Here is a 22,347-nt window from a genome sequence, read left to right as displayed (position 1 = left end):
ACTGAACACAGTATCTCAAGTGCGATCTTATCAGTGTTTTGTAAATTTGCAATATGACATACCAACTTTTATATTCTATGCTCTGACCTTTGAAGGTAAGTTTGTAATGTACTTTCTTCACCTCTCTATCTACCCCTCTCTATCTACCCATGTTGCCATTAGTAGGGAACTATGGACTTGAACCACGAGGCATCTTTGTTCATCAGTGTTCCTTGATGCCATACCATTTCTTGTATTTGTCCTACTCCTACTTGACTTCACAAATTGCATAATTTAGAAACTTGTCTACAATTAATTTCCATCTGCTAATGCTCTGCCCATCTTTCTATATGATCCATACCTTGCTGTAACCTCATACAATTTCCCTCCCTACCATCAGCTTGTATGTCAACTGCTAATTTCCTAATGATAGCTCCAGCATTCACAAATAACAAGGGTCTCATTACCAACACCTGAAGTCCACCACTGGTCATGGGCTTCCCATCAGAAGAATAATCCTTCCTCTATCACCCTCTACCTCCTATCACCAAGCCAACTTTGGATCCAATCAGCGGCTGAATTGGGATAGTTGCTGTGGCTTTGCATGGGAGAAATCCCACCTCACTAATCTGATTGATTTATTTTTAAGACCTAACTCAAAAGACTGATGAAGGCAGGGCAGTAGACATTGTCTATACAGCCTATAGAAAAGTATTTGACAAGGTCCTGCATTGTAGGTTGATACAGAAGGTTAAGTCACATGAGATTAAGGCAAGCTGGCAAGGGTGTCCTTTTAGAACAGAAATGAGGAGGAATATCTTTAGCCAGAGGTTCCCATGGACCTGCTGCCCTTGTCCTTCATGGTGGCAGAATGCATGGGTTTCAGGAGATATTGCTGGAGCAGCCTGAGCTTACACATGCTCTGCAATTTGTTGTGGTACACACTACGGTCTGGTGTGTATTGACAATTGTGGAATGAGTGCATGTTTAGGGCAATGGATAGGGCGCCAATCAAAGCAGCATTTGCAAGAATATTGCACTGATGCAGGTCTATCCTCTGAGGGTAAAAATATCTTTGTCACAATTAGTGATATTTACCTAGCAATCAATATTTGGACAATATTTATCCCATAGCCAATATTTTTAGCAAATTATTTCCTCAGGTTGCTACAGGCAATTTGCTGCTGTATTACAACACACCACTTCACTCTACGCCAGTCGCTAGAGTTTGCTGGGGAGGTGCCTCTAGTTGTAAAGCCACCCACAGCCAGCAGAGGGAGAATGGAATGGAAATAACATTGGGTTAGATCCAGGCTCTAAAGCCTGGCCAGAAATGTTAAAAACTAATACAGAGAGTTCCATTTCATTTTGCTCATGGAAGAGGATGTCCAAAGCAATAGTTTTTAGCGAAATCTTATTGATGTTTATAAAATTATGAGTTGTCTGGAGCATCTGGACAGCAAACACACCTTCATTATTGTTGAGTATTGTTTATTGGCTGCAGCTCTGCTTTCACTGCTATAATTCCAAGCAAATTCATTGAGCATGGCCTGCTGAGTAGATGTAGCATTCTCTGATATAAGTTTAGATTTCTAGCATTTTGTTTTTTGGCTCTGAAACAAGACAACAATAGAGCCAAGGCAGAAGGAAGAGGCAGGCTATTCAGAGAGCCTGTTTGCTTTTCAGAAGATTGTAGCTGACCTGTGATGTAACACCACGTCCATCTTTTCTGCATATCCCATAACACCTTATATTCCATTTGGGTAGCCTCCAACTTGACGGCATGAATATCAATTTTTCCTTCCAGTAATGAGTAAGTTTTCCCTTCCCCTCCCCTCTTCTTCTACTCACCACATTAGCCTTTTGCCTCTTACCTCTTTTCACCTGCCAATCACCTCCTCCTGGGTCCCCTCCTCCTTCCCTTTTCCCTATGGTCCATTCTCCTCACCTATCAGATTCCTTCCTCCCTAGCTCTTTACCTTTCCTGCCCACCTGGCTTCACCTCTCACCTTCTCGCTATTCTCCTTCTTCTTCTGGCATCTTCCACCTTTCTTTCCAGTCCAGAGGAAGGGTCTCAGTTCAAAACGTCAACTGTTTATTCATTTCCATAGATGCTAAGCTCCCCCAGCATTTTGTGCCTGTTGCATACCCCATAATGCCTTTTGCTGACAAAATTCTCTCATTCCCAGGGTTTGAAATTGACAATGAGTTTTTTTTGTCATTTGGCAGATCATTATTATCTTGTAGAGGTTTGGTCTTAATTCACTTGTGAAGGGACTGACTCCAATTTTCAGAGGTTCCTCAACCAATTGGTATACTTTCTCACCAACTACCTTACCAACCCCTTTCAAACTACCCAAACTATGGAGAACGCACCCCCAGTTTGCATGGTCAGTTGAACTGACCACATTGATACACAGCTGGCTAGGTAATGTGTGTGGACAGAAGAACTGGGTGATCATAACCAGGCAATGGTAACTTTTCTACTTGAAACCGATTTTGATGAAGTTTCACTGACCTTAAAAGTTAACTGTTTCTCTCCGCAAGGCTTGCCTGACCTGCTGAGTGTTTTCTGCATATTCTGCTTTTAATCGAAGTTTTGTTTCAATTCCAGGACTCTCACATAACCAGAATACTCGCACTCAAACAGGTACAGTAGCTCCTCACGCAAGCACGTGGTCCTCTTTCAAAATGGTATTGGGTGAATGTACCAAGTGACAAGTTACACTTACACTTGTATTTTATTTAAATCATTTGCACAAAGTGAAACTTAAACATTGTCAAAATCAAACTGGTATGCATCTAAAATAGGGCGACACGGTAGCATAGTTCTATTGCAGCACCAGTGATCAGGTTCAAATCTGCTGCTCTCCGTAAGAAGTTTGTACATTCTCTCCGTGACCTCATGGGCTTCCTCTGGGTGCTCCGATTTCCTCCCATCTGGGCTAGTAGGGTAATTGGTGTTAAGTTTTGTAACTTCAAAACATTAAATTAACTCAAAGAAAGACCAGGAGTCTGGGAATGCAGGGGTAACTTTGTCTTTAAGCAAGGTGCACAGGTATCACGTGATATTGTGATGATGTATGCAATTAATGTATTTTTACATATAACACATAATTAATTATTTAAACAAACAAGAAGCAATATATATCAAATTACTCAAAAGTTATTGAAATTTAAACAAACAAGAAGCAATATATATCAAATTACTCAAAAGTTATTGAAATTTTAAATATACAACACTCCTTCCTGCTTAGCTATAAACTCCAACTGAATAAAGAATGCGTCTCAACTATATATACAGTATTCTAAATAATACAAACGCTTTATGCAGACATCCATAGCATAGCAATTTTTAAATTGTCTCATTCAGACTTAAAGATTTAATCGCTGTGCAGGATTTTAACTCTTGTGAGATAATGTCTTTCCTGACAAGGGGGGTGGTCACTCTACTGGGCAGGTGAGACTTGTGGCTGTGAAACAATCTCAGGTTTTGGGGCTGCTCCATGGTAGTTGTGGGAGTTGACTCTGAGACTGCAGAAAGCAATTCTGACAGCTCTGGACACCTTTCTTCTCCTTTACTCTCTCTGGATCTACTTCAATCCCTTTCTTTTGCTTTCCTTCTCTCTTTTATACCATTCTCTTTTTCGTTCTCATTCTTTCTCTCCATCTCTTCCCTCCTTTTCCTTCTAGTTTGTGCATCTTGATCTGGGGAAGGTGCATTTAGATCACTGGAGTACTCTCTTATTAATTGCACCTCTTGGTTTCTGCATCCACGACATCTGACGAATCCTCTGTCTTTGTATCTCCATTGACTCCTTTCCTACTAGCTTTCCATTCATCCACCTGGGCTTTGATCTTTGCATCTACTTTTAAAAGCTGGTCCTTCTGTTATTACCACATACAAGTTCTTTGGTTGTTGGTTGTTGCATCTCTCAGTTATAAATGTCATTCCCACAGAAGTGACCCTTTTCTCCAGTATAAGTTCTTAGCTGGGTATCTGCAGGTTTCAGCTTGTTATATTTGAAATGCTGTTCCAACTCATTTTGTGGAATGACTGAACAGCTGGATCAGTGTCTAATTCAATTTTAATTAATTTGCCATTCACTCGCGGCATAAGCTATATCGCTTGTCTGTTGTTAATTTTCACACTGTAAATCTTAAGGCTACACAATCCTGTGTCATTCTCATCATTATCAGAACTTTCATCAACAGCATGCAGATTAATGCTCTTTTTAAAACTGTAACATGAACTTTTATCTTTTTCTCTTCCCTGCATAGTCCATTTATTTCTGTCTGTCCTACATGCTCTAACTTTGTTGCACTTTCTGCAAGTTTCGCCCTTAAACCTACATTGGTCTGCTGATTGAGAGCCCCTGCCACAATAGTAACACAATTTGTTTGATCAGACTGGTTTCTGTTTAGATGCTGTAATTTTGTTCGCACTCACTTTCATTCCTGACTGCAACTCAATTACGCCTGTGTCTTCTGTTTCCATTGAAACAGCGATTTCCACTGCTCTTTTAAGTGTAGTCTGTACTTCACTTAGGAGCCATTTTTGAATGTTTTCTTTTAAGATTCCACTCACTAAACCATCTCTTGGTCTATGATTAAGCACATTACCAAACTAACAATGCTCTGACAATTGCTTCAAAGCAGTCACTTATGCTGAAATGGACTCCCCGTCCTTTTTATTCCGCTTATGAAACCTAAAACGTTCTGTAATCAACAAAGGCTTCGGTTGTAAAGGTTCCTGCATCATTTTTACAATAGCAGCAAAGCTCATTTCTGATGGTTTGGTTGAAGCAGTCGCACTTTGATGCAAAGTGTATGCTTTTAAACTCAATGTACTTAGCAAAAATGGTACTCGCTTTTTATTGGCTCTTTTGTTTGATTCAAAATACTGTTCCAGTAGTTCAGTATGCATGAGCCAGTTACCTGTTGTGTAATCAAACTCAACAATCTTTCTGATGTAGCTAACCATTTCTGCTTTTTTTTAGTGATTATTATCACCAGGTACTCAATCTTTATGAACCTTGAATGCTTCCATTTCCCGAGCTTTCTTTAAAGAAAAAACTCGCCTGAGTCTTCAATTCTGAAAACCATTGCACTCTAACAGGTCAGTAGCCATCTCATTTTTTTAAAAATACCTCAATGCCAGTGTAATGTTTTGAGACTTCAAAACATTAAATTAATTCAAAGGAAGACATGGGAATCCAGGAATATGGGTGTAACTTCATCTTTACTTTTAGCGAGGTGCATATGTATCACGTGATAGCATCACAACGTCTGCAATTAATGTATTTTTATGTATTATCCATAATTAATTACCTAAACAAACAAGAATGCTTAATCAAACTATATATATATGTATATATATATAAATGTTGGCTTGCAAACGTAATTATTTTCTACAAAAACACGTCTAGGCTTTCCATCTGGGTACAGGTGTCAATTTTAACCAACATTTTGATTTCACTCTCTGCCATCTTCATCAGGGATGATGCCTAGGCACATCTAGTCTGGTGGTATATATGCTCAACTCCCGTCATCCATCCCCCCGATTGGTTAGTCCTCAACCAATCAGGTTTCTGCTGTCCCACCTTGTTTAAACTTGAATTCCAGTTCTTACTCACAGCAAGACCTTCATCTTTGTTAAAATTCTTATTCTCTAGTCTTCCTTCACTAGACGGTCCCAAAAGCCATTGGTGGGGAACAGTGGTTTCAAGCCCTCGAAGTCAATCCTGTGGTCTTCGCATATGCAATGTTCTGCTACCATCGATTTCTCCGGGCAACCCAAACGGTTACACCTCTATGCTCCGTGATGGGGGTTTCCACTGATATACGCTGCTCCAAGTTCACAGGGAACCCTGCAATTTTTTTTTCTCAGGAGGTTATTTTCAGGAGATGCGAATGGGTAATACTTTGTAATCACTGGGGCAGCATGGTAGTGTAGTGGTTAGCACAACACTTTACAGTACTGGCAACCACAGTCTGTAAGGAGTTTGTAGTTCATCCCTGTGCCTGCATGGGTTTCCTCTGAGTGCTCTTGTATCCCCCCACAGTCCAAAGATGTACCAGTTCATAGGTTAATCGATCATAAATTGCCCTGTGATGAGGCTAGGGTGGCTGGGAAGTGTGCTTGAAGGGCTGGAAGGGCCTGTTCTGCGGTGTATCTCAATAAATAAATAAATTGTTGGGTTTGCCTCAGTAGCTGGAGCCTGTCAAAGGAAGGTGTTGTCACTTTAAGCACTTAGAGTGGTTTCATTTACTTTGTAATTTGTAGGAAACCAGATCTGTTTTTGGTGCTGGAATGTGGACCTCCCACTGAATGGATTAGAATCTGGAATGTGCCAGGTTCTTTGTGGATTTCCAGCAATCGATTAAAAAACTATTCATCATCCACTGAACAGCCTGTGCCGACAGGACAGGATAAACATCCAGAATATCCAAAAGACCATAAGATATAGGAGAAGAATTGGCCCATTCTACAAATCGAGTCTGCTCCTTGTAACCTTTAAACTCTTTACCAATCAAGAACCTGCCTTTAGACCTGATGACTTGGCCTCCACAGCATTCCATTCATTCTCAGACCCTCAGATCTCAGAGTTTCCTACAATTGGAAATATCCTCTCCACCTCCACCCTATTCAGGCCTTTCAATATCTGGTAGATTTCAATAAGATGCCCCCTGGTCTTTCTGCACACTATTGAGTATGGCCCAGAGCTAGCAAACACTCCTTGCACGTTCAACCTTTTATTCCTGTGCTCATTTTTGTGAACCTTTCCTGGACAATTTCCTTAGATATGGGGCCCAAAATTGCCTTTGATAAGTAGATACGTGGGGCTTAATGATACTACACAGAATGCCAGGGTTGGGTGGTGCCACCACTCTTGCACTTGGCATCGTGGTTTCCCAATGACATTCCTTTATAGTTGTCACTGTATCCCAACAAAAACTCAAGTTTTCCAGCGATCTATTCAGTCCCCAAGACATGGACAACACAGGCAGGGTGAGTATTTATCACCCATCCCTAATTATCCCTGAGTGGAGTGGCTTATCATTTCAGAGCCGGTCAGATTACTAAAGTCCCTGTGTCACATATAGGGCCAAATCTCCTCAGGGATAGACCTCAGTAAGCCAGATAAAGTTTTACAATACTCTGGCACTTCCATTCTCATCAGTGCTAAATTCCAGAGTGCTCATTGAAGTTAAATCCCACAGTGGGATTTGAACCACAGCCATTGGAACAACCCTTTGCATTCCTAGTCCTGTAACTTGACCACTGCACCACCACCATACTCTTCTGGGATTGAACCAGTTTCAACTTTGGTGCCATTTTAACTCCCGGTTGACTCTGCAAATTCCTATCTGTGAATTCAATAGTACCATGTCTCCACTTTACTTCTATTGTTTGGCTGCTCTGTGACTGAAACCTCTAATTTAATTGTTACATCTAGACCCAACTCTTCTAGTTCACAACAAAAATCAAACTGCTGGATGAACTCAATGGGTCAGGCAGTATCTGAGAGGCAGAAAGTTGGATCAAGACCTGCCACAGAACAAGCAGTTTGCTTCTTGCTCCAGATTCCAGTATCCGCAGATGTGTCTCTCTGGTCTTATAATTCACCTCTGGATGGCCTCCCTCTTTTCACTCAAGGTCATCAAGGCTTTGGCTGCCTCAGTCCTAACTTTCATCAATCTAATTGCCCATCACCTCATACATAGCAAATGGAAGCAGACAAGGCCTCAGGCCTGCTCCACCGTTCCGTGAGATCATGTCAGATCCTCTTACCTCAACATCATCTCCTGTATGAACTCCATATCCATTGATCCCCATGACATCTCAACCTATCCATCACCCCTGTGAATATATTCAGGTACAGAGCATCCACAGCAACCTTGGGTGGACATATCCCACCATTCATTGCCCTCTGGGTGAAGAAATTTCTTCAAACCTCAGTCCTGAAAGTTGGACCCCTTATGTTGAGACAATTCTCCCGGATCTGGACATCCCATCCATGGGAAACATTTCCATCCTGTCAAGCTTCATAACAATTTTCAATCATCTTTCATTTCTCTAAGCTTGAGAGAGTCCAGGCCCAATCTGTTTTGGCTCTCCCCAAATAACAACCCATTGTCAAGCCACTGAACTAGTGACATAAACTGATTCCTGATTCACACATTCATGTGCTCGTATCTTCTTTGACTCTCCCCTTCCTCTCTACAGCACCTCCTCCTTTCCAGCAGAGACATAGAGAGACAGAACACAGAAACTGGCCCTGCAACCCATTGAGTCCATGCTAACCATCAAACACCTATTAAAACCAACCCTACGTTGGTCCCATTTTTATTTTCCGCGCGTTCTCGCAAAACCCGTCAGATTCTCCCGCCCAGGTACTCATTAGGGACAATTTATGGGGCCAAATTAACCTATCAATCCACAGTACATATCTTTGAATGTAGAATATCACCCACCGGAAAAACCACCATGGCCACAGAGAGAACGTGCAAATGTCACTCGGACAGCATCTGAGGTCAGTACTGAACCTGGGTTTCTGTTGCTGTGAGATGATGGCTCTACCAGGTGTGCCACTTGCCATCCATAACCTTCTCCAGTACCTGCACCTGTTTACTTCTGAATCCACCCCCTCCCCTACCCATTCAGCTCCAAATTTAATCATTGCACTACTGACAGATGTGCCACAAACAAGAGAAAATCTGCAGATGCCGGAAATCCGAGCAACACCAATCTTTTCCCATAGGTGCCTTCCGGTCTGCTGAGATGTGGGATGGTGAGGGAGAGGGTACACAGATTGTCTAGCGATCAGTGCAGAGATAAAGAAGTAAAGATACAAGTGTGCTGTAGATCCCCTTGAGCCTGTCCTGTCATTCCCCTACTCCCCTGCCTGACCTCCACATCACCCATTTCCATCAGTGTCCAATATTTGGCAATCTCAGCCATGAATATATTCAGCATTCCCAGCCCTATTGGCTACAGAATTCCACAGATTAACAATCCTCTTCATCATAGTCCTAAATAAATTCCTTATCTGGACATAGTTCCCCAGTTCCAGATTCTCCAAGCTGGAAAGCATTTTCAGTTTTCTAATCCCAGTAAGCACGGCTGAGCTCACTCACTCAGTCATCAGTAGAGAACCACTCCTCACAGGAATCAGCTGGCAGATGAGAAAAGAGTGAAGCAGGAGGTGTCGGCTGTAGACAGTATGAGAAGTTTGGGTGTGCAGATTACCACTGGAGTGTATAATTGAAGAGCAATATTTCTTGGGGGTCTTGGGGAGCAAGGTCAATACTTCACTGGAAGTGGCCACACAAGTAGATGGAGAAGCTTGACATCATTGGCCAGAGCACTGAGTACAAGAGTCAGGAAGTCATTTTGCAGTGGTATAAAGTTTGCACAGTTCTGATCACCCCATTACCACAAGGATATGGAGGCTTCGGAAGGGGGTTCCAGGATGCCGTCTGGATTAGAAGGTACACATTATAAGGAGAGGTTGAACAAACTCGGGTTGTTTTCTCTGGAGCATCAGAGGCTCTGAGAAGATCTGATAGCTTATATAATTATGAAATGCATAGATAGGGTAGACAGCCAGAATCATTTTTCCCATGGGAGAAATACTAACAGACATGCATTTGAGGTGAGAGGGGTGAAGGATAAAGGAGATGCGTGGGCAAGTTGTTTTATACAGTAAGCAGCAGAAACTGGGAGAGGTGACGGAAAGAGATACAATCAGTTGTTATAAAAAGACGCGAATATTCATGGAAAGGAGGGATATGGATCATGTACATGCAGAAGAGATTCCGTTTAATTTCATATCATGTTCAACACAGACATTATGGGCCGAAAGGCCTGATCCTGTATTGTATTGTTCCATGTTATATGTTTGATGACCAGAGCGTTTGCCCATTCCAACAGACTGAAATGGAAACACAACTTCAGTCTCAACAATGGATCTATTGTATGGACATAGGTTTGGCTCCCACCATGGCAGCTGGGGAATTGAAAGTAATTTATATTTAAATGACTGGCCACTTGCCTTGTAACAAGTTAGGAATTTATTCTCACTGAGGGTGGTAAATCTCTGGGATGTTTTAGTCTGGGAGCAGGGTTTTGGAATATTTAAAAGATGTTTATTTTCTGAAAGATTGGGAGAAATGAAGGTCATAGGAAACTGGCAAAGAAGAAGAGATGAGGCCTGAGGTATATCAGCCATGTTGAATGGTGGGATAGGAGTGCCGGGCCAAATGGCCTACTCCTGTCCTATTTACTCTTATGTTCTCAGGTTCTAAATAGAGCTGGAGATCAAGACCATGCTCTCAGTAAGGTTATCCGCAATGCAGTGGCATAGCTGGTAGAGCTGTTGTCTCACTGCTCCAGTGACCCGTGTTTGATCTTGACATTCAGTGCTGTCCATGTAGGGTTCGGTCACAAGGAAGTTCCTCCACACATCCCAAAACTGGGCAGGTTAATTGAAAGTTACTCCGGGTGTGTAAGTAAGTGGTAGAATCTGGAGAGTTGCTGGGAATTTGGGTGAATTTTTTTTGAAAAGGGATTAATATAAGATGTGTGGCCGATGAGCAGCAGGGATTCATAGGCCAAAGGAGCGGTTTCTGCTCTGTATGACTCGACGACCATGGAGCTACCACTGTCATAAAAGCTTGTAGTGGTGTTCAGGAGAGGAAGCCTGCTGTACTTGCATTGTCTAACTCCAGACCCACCAAGACAGATTGGCTTCTTGGTTCAGCAGCAAGTAAGGGTGGACAATAAATGCTGCAGTACTGACATCCAGTGGTTGAATCAATGAAAGAAGCACATGCTAGGTGAGGTGCTGGGGGCATCGTCCTGGACCAGAAGCAGCAAGAAGGCCGAATGGCTAGCTAACCTACTTGCAATAGTACAGACAGAATGAAAAACATGGTCCAGGCCATTGGATGCTCAATGAAGTCACAGGATTGGATCTTTCTAGTCCAATGTTAGTCGCCATTCTTATCTTAAGGAGAGTAACCTCTGACAAAGATCTGCATTTGGAAAGGCAAGGACAGATTAGGGGTAGTCAATATAGGCTGTAGGTACATGTTGGGAGTGGGGAAGGGTTGAAATCACGTCAAATGAATTTGAGTGAATTTTTTTTGAGGAGGTGACCAAGAGGATCAATGAGAGCAGAGGTTTATATAATTATGAGGGGTACAGATAAGGTGGTTGGTGACAGTCATTTCAGAATCAGGTCTATTATCACTGGCATGTGTCGTGAAAGTTGTTAACGTAGCAGCGGCAGTTCAATGCAATACATAATACAGAAGAAAAAAAATTCACTTACAGTATGTGTAATTGAATAGATTAAAAATCGTGCAAAAACAGAAATAATATATATTTTAAAAAGTGAGGCAGCGTTCACAGGTTTAATGTCCATTTAGGAATCAGGTGGCAGAAGGGAAGAAGCTGTTCCTGAATCACTGACTTCTTTCAGTCCTGTGCAGTAGCCCCCTCCCCTGTACCAGACAGTGATGCAGCCTGTCAGAATGCTCCCCATGGTACATCTATAGAAGTTTTTGAGTGGTTTTTGCTGACATACCAAATCTCTTCAAACTCCTAATAAAGAATTTCCCTGAGTAAGCGAGTCTTAAACCAGAGAACATAGGTGTAAGATGAGAGGCCAATGATTTAAAGGAGGCCTGAGGACCAAGTTTGTCCGCACAGAAGGTGGCAGGTACATGGAATAAGCTGCCAGAGGAGGTGGTAGTGATAGATACAATTGCAATGTTTAAAAGCATTTGGACCGGATCGTGGACAGGAAATGGTTAAAGGGATATGGGCAAAATGCTCAGGAAGGCATCCTGGTCGGCATGGAGGAGTCAGGCCGAACGCCTTTTTCCCAGGCTGTTCGACTCTGTGACTCGGTGACACCTTCCACAGGGTACAGATGTATCGGGAAGAGGAGCCTGTAATTTTATAGTGGCACTCTGCAAACAGGGCAGCCGAACTTCGCACAGCAAGTAGCAATGTGACAAAGGCCAGGTGAAAGCAGCACCGCTGACACTCGCCCTCAGCGAGCTGTCCGTCAGGTTTAACCACAATCGTCTCACTCAGAGACAAGCCTGCTGGTTGACACAACCAGAAAATTAAATGTCAGTTTCCACCCAGCCTCGCTCCATACCTGACTCCGCTGAATCTCTCCATCTCCATTGCAGGAGAGAGAGCAAAGCAGAGAGGAGAAAGAGTGAAAGAAAGAATAAGAGAGCGAGGAGGAAGAGGGTGAGAATGAGAGAAAGCGAAAGCGGAGAGCAAAACACGTACTTTCACAACCTCTTGGGACATCACAAGATGCTGCAGAGAATAAAGTACTTCTTAAGCGTGGTCATTTTTGCCATGTAGAAACTGCAACAGTTAATTTATGCAAAGCAAACTCCTACAAACAAGATCCAACGGACCAGTTTTCTAATATTGCCGGGGGGGGGGCGGGGGCAGAAATTTGTGCAAGTTTGCGGTAACTTTCCAACGCTGCCTGGAGATGCGATCTCTCGCTTCCACAAGTGCGAACAGACATAGCAAGGAAGAGAGAGATAAGGAAGAGGTGCTGGTTGAATGGCCACTGCGACAGGTGATTAAAAAACCTGAAGCTTTACAGTGGGTGGTAATTCACAGGGTGTTTGAACCAGTCGCTCTCTCACTCAAATGCTTTAAATACCAGGCACACTGACCTCTGCAGCTTCACACTCCACAAGCATTTGTTCTTGCTGCTTGCCAACTTTGCTCCCTTGGAGGTTCTCTTTCATCTCATTTCATGCAAGCCAGAAGCAGTTAAATCCAACAGCCTCGTCTCCTGCCACATGCCACCAGCGTTTCAAGCAAGAGCGTATACGAAATGCAGCCAGACGTAGTGAGGTTAAAGTAAACAGGAACAGGTAGAGAACAAACAGCGTTGCATAGCAACCATGAATCCAAGTAGGCGGTCGGAATGTTTCAAGGATTAGGTCTGAAAGGACTAATTTCACATAATTATTGTACAACTGTAGGTGACAGTGTGTGTACCTGACAACTAATACAGCAATCTTTGTTCGTCCCTCGCCGGGGCTTTAACATTACTGTCTAAACAGATTATCATTCACCAGCATAATATTCCAAATAAATCCGGAGATTCCCACTGGGATTCAGGAGAAACCCCAGTGGAGCATATGGAATGAGTGAGAGAAAACCAGACCCAACAAGATTTTTATGACCAGACACATTATCTTACCCTCAACATTTCAGAGGGTACCCACTCCGTAGGCTCTCTCTTTACTTTCTAATTCCCTTTCTTATAGCACTTTCTCATGAATCTTAAGTCTCTCCACTTTTTTATGTTTTTGAACTGTCCTGGGAGAAAATCAAAATGATCTTTCAGGATGAAGCAGCGTCCGGTTGTAGTTCTTCCACTGTGATGTACTGCATTTGATGTTCACCATGTAGTCTCCTCTACACTGGAGAAACCCTAACACAAATCGAGTCATCAATCTGTAGAGCACTTGTGTTCAAGATCCTGAGTTTCCTGTTGCCTGCCACATTGATTCTCCATCAGACTCTTGTGTAATATGGCCTCCTGCACTATTGTAATAAGACTGAGTTTGAGGAACAGCACCTCATCTTGTCTGGGCATATTGCAGTCTTCCAGAATTAGCACTGACCTATAAAACCACAAGACCATAAGACATGGGAGCAGAATTAGGCCATCTGGCCCATCGAGTCTGCTCCACCATTCACTCATGGCTGATCCTTTTTTTTTCTCCTCCTCAACCCCTCTCCAACTTCAGGTAACTGCTTTCTCCTGTCTGTATTAGAACAGTCTATTTCAAGTGCAAGACATCCATTGTGATATTAGTTTAGTCTCTTCTCTCCCCATGAGCACAGCCTGACCTACAATGTATATTCTCTCATCTTTGCATTTTCACCCTCTAACTTCTCCCAACAACCCTCAATTTATTCTTGTAGCAATGCTCACCTCTCACTAAACAGATATTTCCTTTGTCCTTTTATTTATTTAGAGATACAGTGCGGAATAGGCTTCTCTGGTTTTTCATGCCGCACCACCAAGCAATGCCCCAAATTATCCCTAGTCTAATCACGGGACAATTAACAATGACTGATTAACCCACCCAGTTCATCTGTGGAGTATGGGAGGAAACGGGGGCACCCGAAGGTAACATACACGTCCCATGGGGAGGATGCACAGACTCCTTTCAAAATGGCGCCAGAATTGAACTCCGAACTCTGAGTTCCAACACTTCAAGTGGTAACGGTGTCACTTTAACTGTTACGTTGCCATGGCACTACCTAACCAATCAATTCCAACCCTGACACTGGGTTGTGACCTGAAACACCAGTTATTACTTTCCCCCTCGATCCCCCAGTAGTTTATTTTTTGCTCCAAATTCCATCATCTGCTGTTGGCTTTGTCTCCTTTAACTACACTACTGTGAAGTATTATTGGGCTATGCCCTTCTTGAAGTTTTCCTCCCCTCATCAATGGGAGTTCTCCAAGTCCCTCTCTCACTGATCCCCCTCTGTGATGCATAATTTTGACCTAAAACATCAACAATTCCTTTCTCCCTGTCAATGTTCCCTCTAATTTTCTTTTTAAACACAGCTGCATGGACCTACCATTGCTCTGTGCAGGAAATTTGCATGACCTGAAAACTGCACAGCACTTTAAATGCTTTTTTGTACTGCGCATACTATAAATGTTTAGAATGAAAATTGGAAAATCACATACTTTTGATTTTATTTATTAATTGAAGGGTATAATGAAATACAGTACAAAGAAAAGCTTTCACATTGTAGTCAGCTGGCGGTTTATTAACAATGACTTCCATTCTGTGTTTATTGTTACAACTTGTAACACTGTTGTAACTTGAAAAACTAACAATGTAAATACATCAAAGCTCTAAAATGTTTCAAAATAAAAGTTGTGGTACATTTATTATTTAGGAAATGTATAGATTATATTCATTAATGCATAATTATGGGATATTTCACAATTATATTAGCATACATATCCAAACTATATTAACATTACAGGAAACAAAATTCCAGCTGCATGGCAACAAAGGCTATGAGCGTGGGAGCATTTTAGTTACTGTGCAGCTTAGAGGGAACAGTGTTCCTTTCAGGCGTTCCTAACCTGGGGTCCACAGACCCCTTGCTTGATGATAATGGTCCATGACATTAAAAAAGGTGGAAACCCCTGCTGATGCTCTCTAACCTGCCGAGTTCCTCCAGCAGATTGTACTCGTTGCTCTACTTTCCAGTATCTGCAATCTCTTTTGGCTCTATCCCCTTTTCAACTTAAAACCAACATTTTTTTCTCTCTTTCTTAGTTCTGAGAAACTGTCAACTCGCAATGTTAATTCTGTTTTCCATTATATAGATGCTGCCTGATGCATTTTCAGCTTTTTTTGCATAAGTTTATACTGTTTGTGAATTCAGACTTTGCCTTTGTGCATTTGGCACATTTACAAGTAACAAATGATAACCTTACTTACAGCCTTTCTGGTGATCTCCTGTCCTGCCAGCTCCGAGCAGGGCCACATATCATACTGATAATAAGTTTGAGTGCTCAGTGTCATCAAGAGCATCAGAGCACCCAGAAATTCTACTGAGTTAATTTAACATTTCTCTCCATAATAAAGGGTGCGGAAAGTTATTGGATAATCTGTAGGGGAGGAAGAGGAAGGTTGGGGGTAGAGGAGTGATGTGAGCCATACTTGAAAAGGAACCTGGGTCTTCTTTGGTTGAACAGCTTGTAGCCTACTCCAACTACTGGACTGATTACTAAACTCGTGCACTATTTAATGGAACATTAAAAAAGTGGAAGTGCTCAGCAGGTCAAAAAGAGAAATAGCTATCTTTTCAGGTCCTTAATGACATTGATTGTCCCAGAGAGATAACATTAGGAACAAGGGCAGCTCAGCAGGGGATATTTTATTGACAACCTGAATATCATCTCAGGGAACAACAGGAATTCTGCAGCTGCTGGAAATTCAAGCAACACACATAAAAGTTGCTGGTGAACACAGCAGGCCAGGCAGCATCTCTAGGAAGAGGTGCACTCGACGTTTTGGGCCGAGACCCTTGGTCAGGACTAACTGAAAGAAGAGCTAGTAAGAGATTTGAAAGTGGGAGGGGGAGGGGGAGATCCAAAATGATAGGAGAAGACAGGAGGGGGAGGGATGGAGCCAAGAGCTGGACAGGTGATTGGCAAAAGGGATACGAGAGGATCATGGGACAGGAGGGGGAGGTGGGGCATTAGCGGAATTTAGAGAAGTCAATGTTCATGCCATCAGGTTGGAGGCTACCCAGACGGAATATAAGATGTTGTTCCTCCAACCTGAGTGTGGCTTCATCTTTACAGTAGAGGAGGCCGTGGATAGACATGTCAGAATGGGAATAGGAATGGGATGTGGAATTAAAATGTGTGGCCACTGGGAGATCCTGCTTTCTCTGGCGGACACAGCGTAGGTGTTCAGCAAAGCGGTCTCCCAGTCTGCATCGGGTCTCACCAATATATAAAAGGCCACATCAGGAGCACCGGACGCAGTATATCACCCCAGCCGACTCACAGGTGAAGTGTTGCCTCACCTGGAAGGACTGTTTGGGGCCCTGAATGGTGGTAAGGGAGGAAGTGTAAGGGCATGTGTAGCACTTGTTCCGCTTACACGGATAAGTGCCAGGAGGGAGATCAGTGGGGAGTGATGGGGGGGACGAATGGACAAGGGAGTCGCGTAGGGAGCGATCCCTGCGGCATAATATGATTAGAAATAGTCGACTTCTCTAACTTCCGCTAATGCACCACCTCCCCCTCGTACCCCATCTGTTACTTATTTTTATACACACATTCTTTCTCTCACTCTCCTTTTTCTCCCTCTGTCCCTCTGAATATAACCCTTGCCCATGCTCTGGGTCCCCCCGCCCCGCCCTTGTCTTTCTTCCCGGACCTCCTGTCCCATGATCTTCTCGTATCCCTTTTGCCTATCACCTGTCCAGCTCTCGGCTCTATTCCTCCCCCTCCTGTCTTCTCCTATCATTTTGGATCTCCCCCTCCAACTTTCAAATCCCTTACTCACTCTTCCTTCAGTTAGTCCTGACGAAGGGTCTCGACATCATCTCAGGGGCTGGGTTTGTGAATTAGAGCTGGTAATTATAGCTACAGTTTTCATTTTTAAACAATATCAATTAATTCTTGGCAATGGAGGACTTTAGGATAAGGAGCTGTGTGTTTGGTCTCCCCAGCAGGGGAAGCTAAAAATCGTGGACATTGTAGAGGGACAAATGGGTTGAATTTAGTGGTTGTACAGATAATTACACAATTACCATTGCACAAGGAAACATAATGACTCCTGAAAAATGCCCATTTAACATAGAAATCCCAAAATTTCTGTCAATAATTCCCTTTTCCTCCACCGGACTTTGATGTACAGAGGGATCTTGGAGTGTTGTGTGCAGTTCTGCTTGTCCCCTTATTGGAAGTTTGTGGAGACTTTGGAGAGGGTGCAGAAGAGGACTGGACTATAAGGAGAGGTTGTTGTTTTCTAGAGTGTCAGAGGTTGAGGGGAGACCTGACAGACGTTTATAAGATTAAGCAGCACAGATCAGGTAGACAGTCAGAATTTTTTCCCTAGGCTAGAAAGGTCGAGTAAAAAAAGGATAAGCATTTAGGTTGCGGGGGGGGTGGTTGTTGTTGTTTAAGGAAGATGGCTGGGGCAGTGCTTTCATTTTTTCTACAGTGTTAGATTGTCTAATTATCTGCTGCCATGGATAGTGGTGAATGCAAATACCATAGTGGTGCTTAAGTGGCTGTTACATAAACACATTAATATGCAAAGAATGAAGGGAAATGGACCACATACAGGCAAAGGAAAATTAACCTAAATCAGCATTGTGTTCTGTGCAAACATTGTGGGCTGAAGGAGTTAGAAACATAGAAGACCTACAGCACAATACAGTGGACCATCTCCAATTTAATCCAAATAAATATTTATTTTAAAATCCATGAGTTAAGATTTTTAGCAACTTTAGTATCAAGTGCACATTCCAACCTTAATGCACCATATTGTAAAATGTTTTACATAGAAACATAGAAAATAGGTGCAGGAGTAGGCCATTACAGATGAATATTTTCCTGCAAGGTTTGTGATCTGTGAGCATCCTTTAGTGTGAATGGTTCTGGCTATCAGGAAGGTGGTACAGGAGCATCAAGTTCAGGAACAGATTTCACCTCCTCCAACTATTAGGACTTTGAACCACTTGCCCCATCACTGAAATGTTCCCATGACCTTTAGACTCACTTTCAAGGACTCTTCATCTCATGTTCTCGATACTTATTGCTTATTTATATATTTACTCTTTCTTTTTCTATTTGCACAGTTTGTAGTCTTTTGCACACTGGATGAACATCCAACTTGGTGCAGCCTTTCATTGATTCCGTTATGGTTATTATTCTATTATGAATATCTTAGGCAGTTCTGCAAGAAAAAGAATCTCAACATTGTACACGATGACATACTGTATATGTACTTTGATAATAAATTTAATTGGACTGATCAGACCACTTGATGACATTGTGTTCACTGGGCACCAGTGTTCCCTTTGAACTGGTCCCCAACGCCAACCAATATCAGTAAAAGGTAGGTTTTTAGATTAGATTATGAGAACACTCAGTCCTCTCTTATTGTCGTTTAGAAATGCCTACATGTATTAAGAAATGATACAATGTTTCTCCAGAGTGATATCACAGAAAACAGGACAAACCAAAGACTAACACTGACAGAACCACATAATTATAACATATAGTTACGGCAGTGCAAAGCAATACCATAATTTGACGAAGAACAAACCATGGGCACGGTAAAAAAAAGTCTCAAAGTCCCCGAGTCAATCTACTCCCGAGTCCCCGATAGCAGGCGGCAAAAGGGAGAAACTCCCTGCCATAAACCTCCAGGTACCGTCAACTTACCGATGCTTTGGAAGCAGCCGACCACAGCCAACACTGTGTCCGTCCGTCCGAAAATTTCGAGCCTCCAACCAGCCTCTCTGATACACCTCCCGAGCGCCATTCTCTGCCGAGCACCTTCGACCTAGCCCTGGCCGCTGAAACAAGCAAAGCCGAGGATTTGGGGCCTTCTGTTCCAGAGATTCCGGTTACCACACAGTAGCAGCGGCAGCGAAGCGGGCATTTCAGAAGTTTGCCAGATGTTCCTCCGTACTCTCACGTCCGTCTCCATCAAATCAGAATTGTGCATGGTCCCCTACTCGACAGATTACAGGTATCATTCACCGGAGAGGCCGCGCACACTGCCGTCGTTCCACCGTCTCCTCCTCCCTTGGTTGTGACACAGATGGGGAGATCTTTGCAGGCAGCTGCCTTTGAGGTCAGTGGTGCATACTGCCAACTGCAAAGTCCTGCAGGTATTTTGTGCACCTGCCCAAAGCATTCCTGAGCGCACAGACAAGGTGAACTCTTATAAATCACAAATACTTTGCTCCAGCTGTAGATACATGAAGGTGAGGTGAGCTGTGTGCAGTGGCTCCTGGCCTCTGCAGCTACTCCGCGCAAGAGCCAAACAGTGAGCTATTTACACAGACATTGCCTGGAGGTATAAACTGCCACTGTTTGTTCACCGGTTAACACGGTCTGCTGACTGGGTCACGTCCAGTCTTGGCAGTTTGGGTCCAATATTAGAAAATCAAAACAAGATCCAACCACCGAGAGTGTTCATACTGAGGGAGACCCGGTCCTTTACAGAATATCAAACAATACTCTACTGTATTTTGTTTTAATCCAGTCATTCTCAGGACATTTACTGAGGCCAGAATTTGTTGGCCACATCCAGTGATTTGTAATGTGAAGAGGTACGTCAACATGGATGATGGTTCTGCAGTCATGTACGGAGAAAGTTGCGTAGGGAAGGAAGAATTTAAAAGTTATTGCATCTGCCTCAACCACTTTCTCTAGCAGCTTATTCCATATGTATAACCATATAACATTACAGCACGGAAAAAGGCCATCTCAGCCCTTCTAGTCCGTGCTGAACTCTACTCCCACCGACCTGCACTCAGCCCATAACCCTCCATTCCTTTCCTGTCCATATAGCTGTATCAATGTATTGTATGTAGAATAAAAATAAATAATAAAGGCATCTGTTAGTCTTGCGAGACCATGGATCTGCGCCTGGAAAGTCTTCACTCTCCAGGGCGCAGGCCTGGGCAGGGTTGTATGGAAGACCAGCAGTTGCCCATGCTGCAAGTCTCCCCTCTCCACAACACCAATGTCGTCCAAGGGAAGGGCATTAGGACCCATACAGCTTGGCACCAGTGTCGTCACAGAGCAATGTGTGATTAAGTGCCTTGCTCAAGGACACAACACGTTCCCTCGGCTGGGGCTCAAACTCACAACCTTCAGGTCGCTAGTCCAATGCCTTAACCACTTGGCCACATGCCCACACTTTATGTAGAATATACTGTTAATTTAGCTTTAACTCAGTATATTCCATAAACTTACATAAAGTATATTTCACCTTCTATGATAAAAATGTTGCCTGTTAAGTAACTATTAAACCTTTCAACTATGGGGAAGAACAACAGAGTACATTCACCCAATCTGTGTCCCTCATGGTTGTATACACCTTTAAGTCTCCTGTGCTCCAGGAAATAAAGTCCAAGCCTGTCTAATGTCTCCCTGTTACTCAGGATCATCAAAATGAGAATTTATCACTGCCTTATAAGACACAAAATATGTTATGTTGTGACAGCAGTACAGTGCAAAGACATGCAATTGTTATAAATTACAAAATACTGCAAATAGTCCAAAAAATGAAACTGAGGTAGTGTTCGCGGACCGTGCAGAAAGCTGTTGGCTGAGGGTAAGAAGCTGTTCCAGCATCGCTGAGTGTGGGTCTTCAGGCTCCTGTACCTGCTCCCTGATGGCAGTGACTAGACAAGCACACAGCCCGGCTGTCACCTTCTTGGGGCACTGCCTCAAAGATGTTTTAAGATGGCAGTAACTCAGTTGCTCAGTTCCCCGTACAAAAAGGACAGGTTGCATTTGAATCCCGGGGGACCAATACCCTGGTGGGGAGGTTTGCTAAGGCTATTGGGGAAAGTTTAAACTAGAATTTCTGGAGGGATGGGAACTGTACTGAAGAGATGGAGGAAGAGGCAGCTGGCTCACAAGTAGAGAAAGCTTGGAGACCGTGCGAGAGGGAGGATAGGCAGGTGATAGAGAAGGGACGCGCTCAGACCAATGGTTTGAGATGCGTCTATTTTAATGCAAGGAATATTATGAACAAACTGGTTGAGCTTAGAGCATGGATCAGTACTTGGAGCTATGATGTTGTGGCCATTACAGAGACTTGCATGACTCAGGGACAGGACTGATTACTGAGTTTCAGAAAGGACAGGGAGGGAGGCAAAAAGAGGTGGGGGCATGGCACTGCTGATCAGAGATGGTGTCACGGCTGCAGAAAAGGAGGAAGTCATGGAGGGATTGTCTACAGAGTCTCTGTGGGTGGAAGTTAGAAACAGGAAGGGGTCAATAACCTTAGTGGGTGTTTTTTTTTATATAGACCACCCAATAGTAACAGGGACATTGAGGAGCAGATAGGGAGATAGATCCTGGAAAGGTGTAATAATAACAGGGTTGTCGTGGTGGGAGATTTTAATTTCCCAAATATTGATTGGCATCTCCCTAGAGTGAGTGGTTTAGATGGGGTGGAGTTTGTTAGGTGTGTTCAGGAAGGTTTCTTGACACAATACGTAGATAAACCTACAAGAGGAGAGGCTGTACTTGATCTGGTATTGGGAAATGAACCTGGCCAGGTGTCAGGTCTCTCAGTGAGAGAGCATTTTGGAGATAGTGATCACAATTCTATCTCCTTTACCATAGCATTGGAGAGGGATAGGAACAGACAAGTTAGGAAAGCGTTTAATTGGAGTAAGGGGAAATATAAGCCTATCAGGCAGGAACTTGGAAGCATAAATTGGGAAGAGATGTTCTCAGGGAAATGTATGGAAGAAATATGGCAAATGTTCAGGGGATATTTGCATAGAGTTCTGCATAGGTACATTCCAATGAGACAGGGAAAGGATGGTAGGGTACAGGAACCATGGTGTACAAAGGCTGTTGTAAATCTAGTCAAGAAGAAAAGCTTACTGAAAGTTCAAAAAAACAACTAGGATTATAATGATTGAGATCTAGAAGATTATAAGGCTAACAGGAAGGAGTTTAAGAATGAAATTAGGAGAGCCAGAAGGAGCCATGAGAAGACCTTGGCGGACAGGATTAAGGAAAGCCCCAAGGCATTCTACAAGAATATGAA

General features: G+C 43.1%; 1 protein-coding gene across 1 annotated transcript in view; it reads right to left on the bottom strand.

The window, feature by feature from the left end:
• LOC134359447 (TOG array regulator of axonemal microtubules protein 2-like) overlaps positions 1 to 12,838 on the bottom strand; it is a 92,558-nt gene extending 79,720 nt beyond the window's left edge. Inside the window, exon 1 of the mRNA XM_063072697.1 lies at positions 12,700 to 12,838. The gene's annotated coding sequence lies outside the window, so the exon portion shown is untranslated. The remainder of the gene's footprint in view (positions 1 to 12,699) is intronic.
• Positions 12,839 to 22,347: the final 9,509 nt, after the last annotated feature.

The sequence above is a fragment of the Mobula hypostoma genome, chromosome 2 (genome assembly GCF_963921235.1).
Source record: "Mobula hypostoma chromosome 2, sMobHyp1.1, whole genome shotgun sequence".
NCBI lineage: Eukaryota > Metazoa > Chordata > Chondrichthyes > Myliobatiformes > Myliobatidae > Mobula > Mobula hypostoma.
Note: the sequence above shows the minus strand (reverse complement) of the source record. Positions and strands in the feature narration are given on the sequence as shown.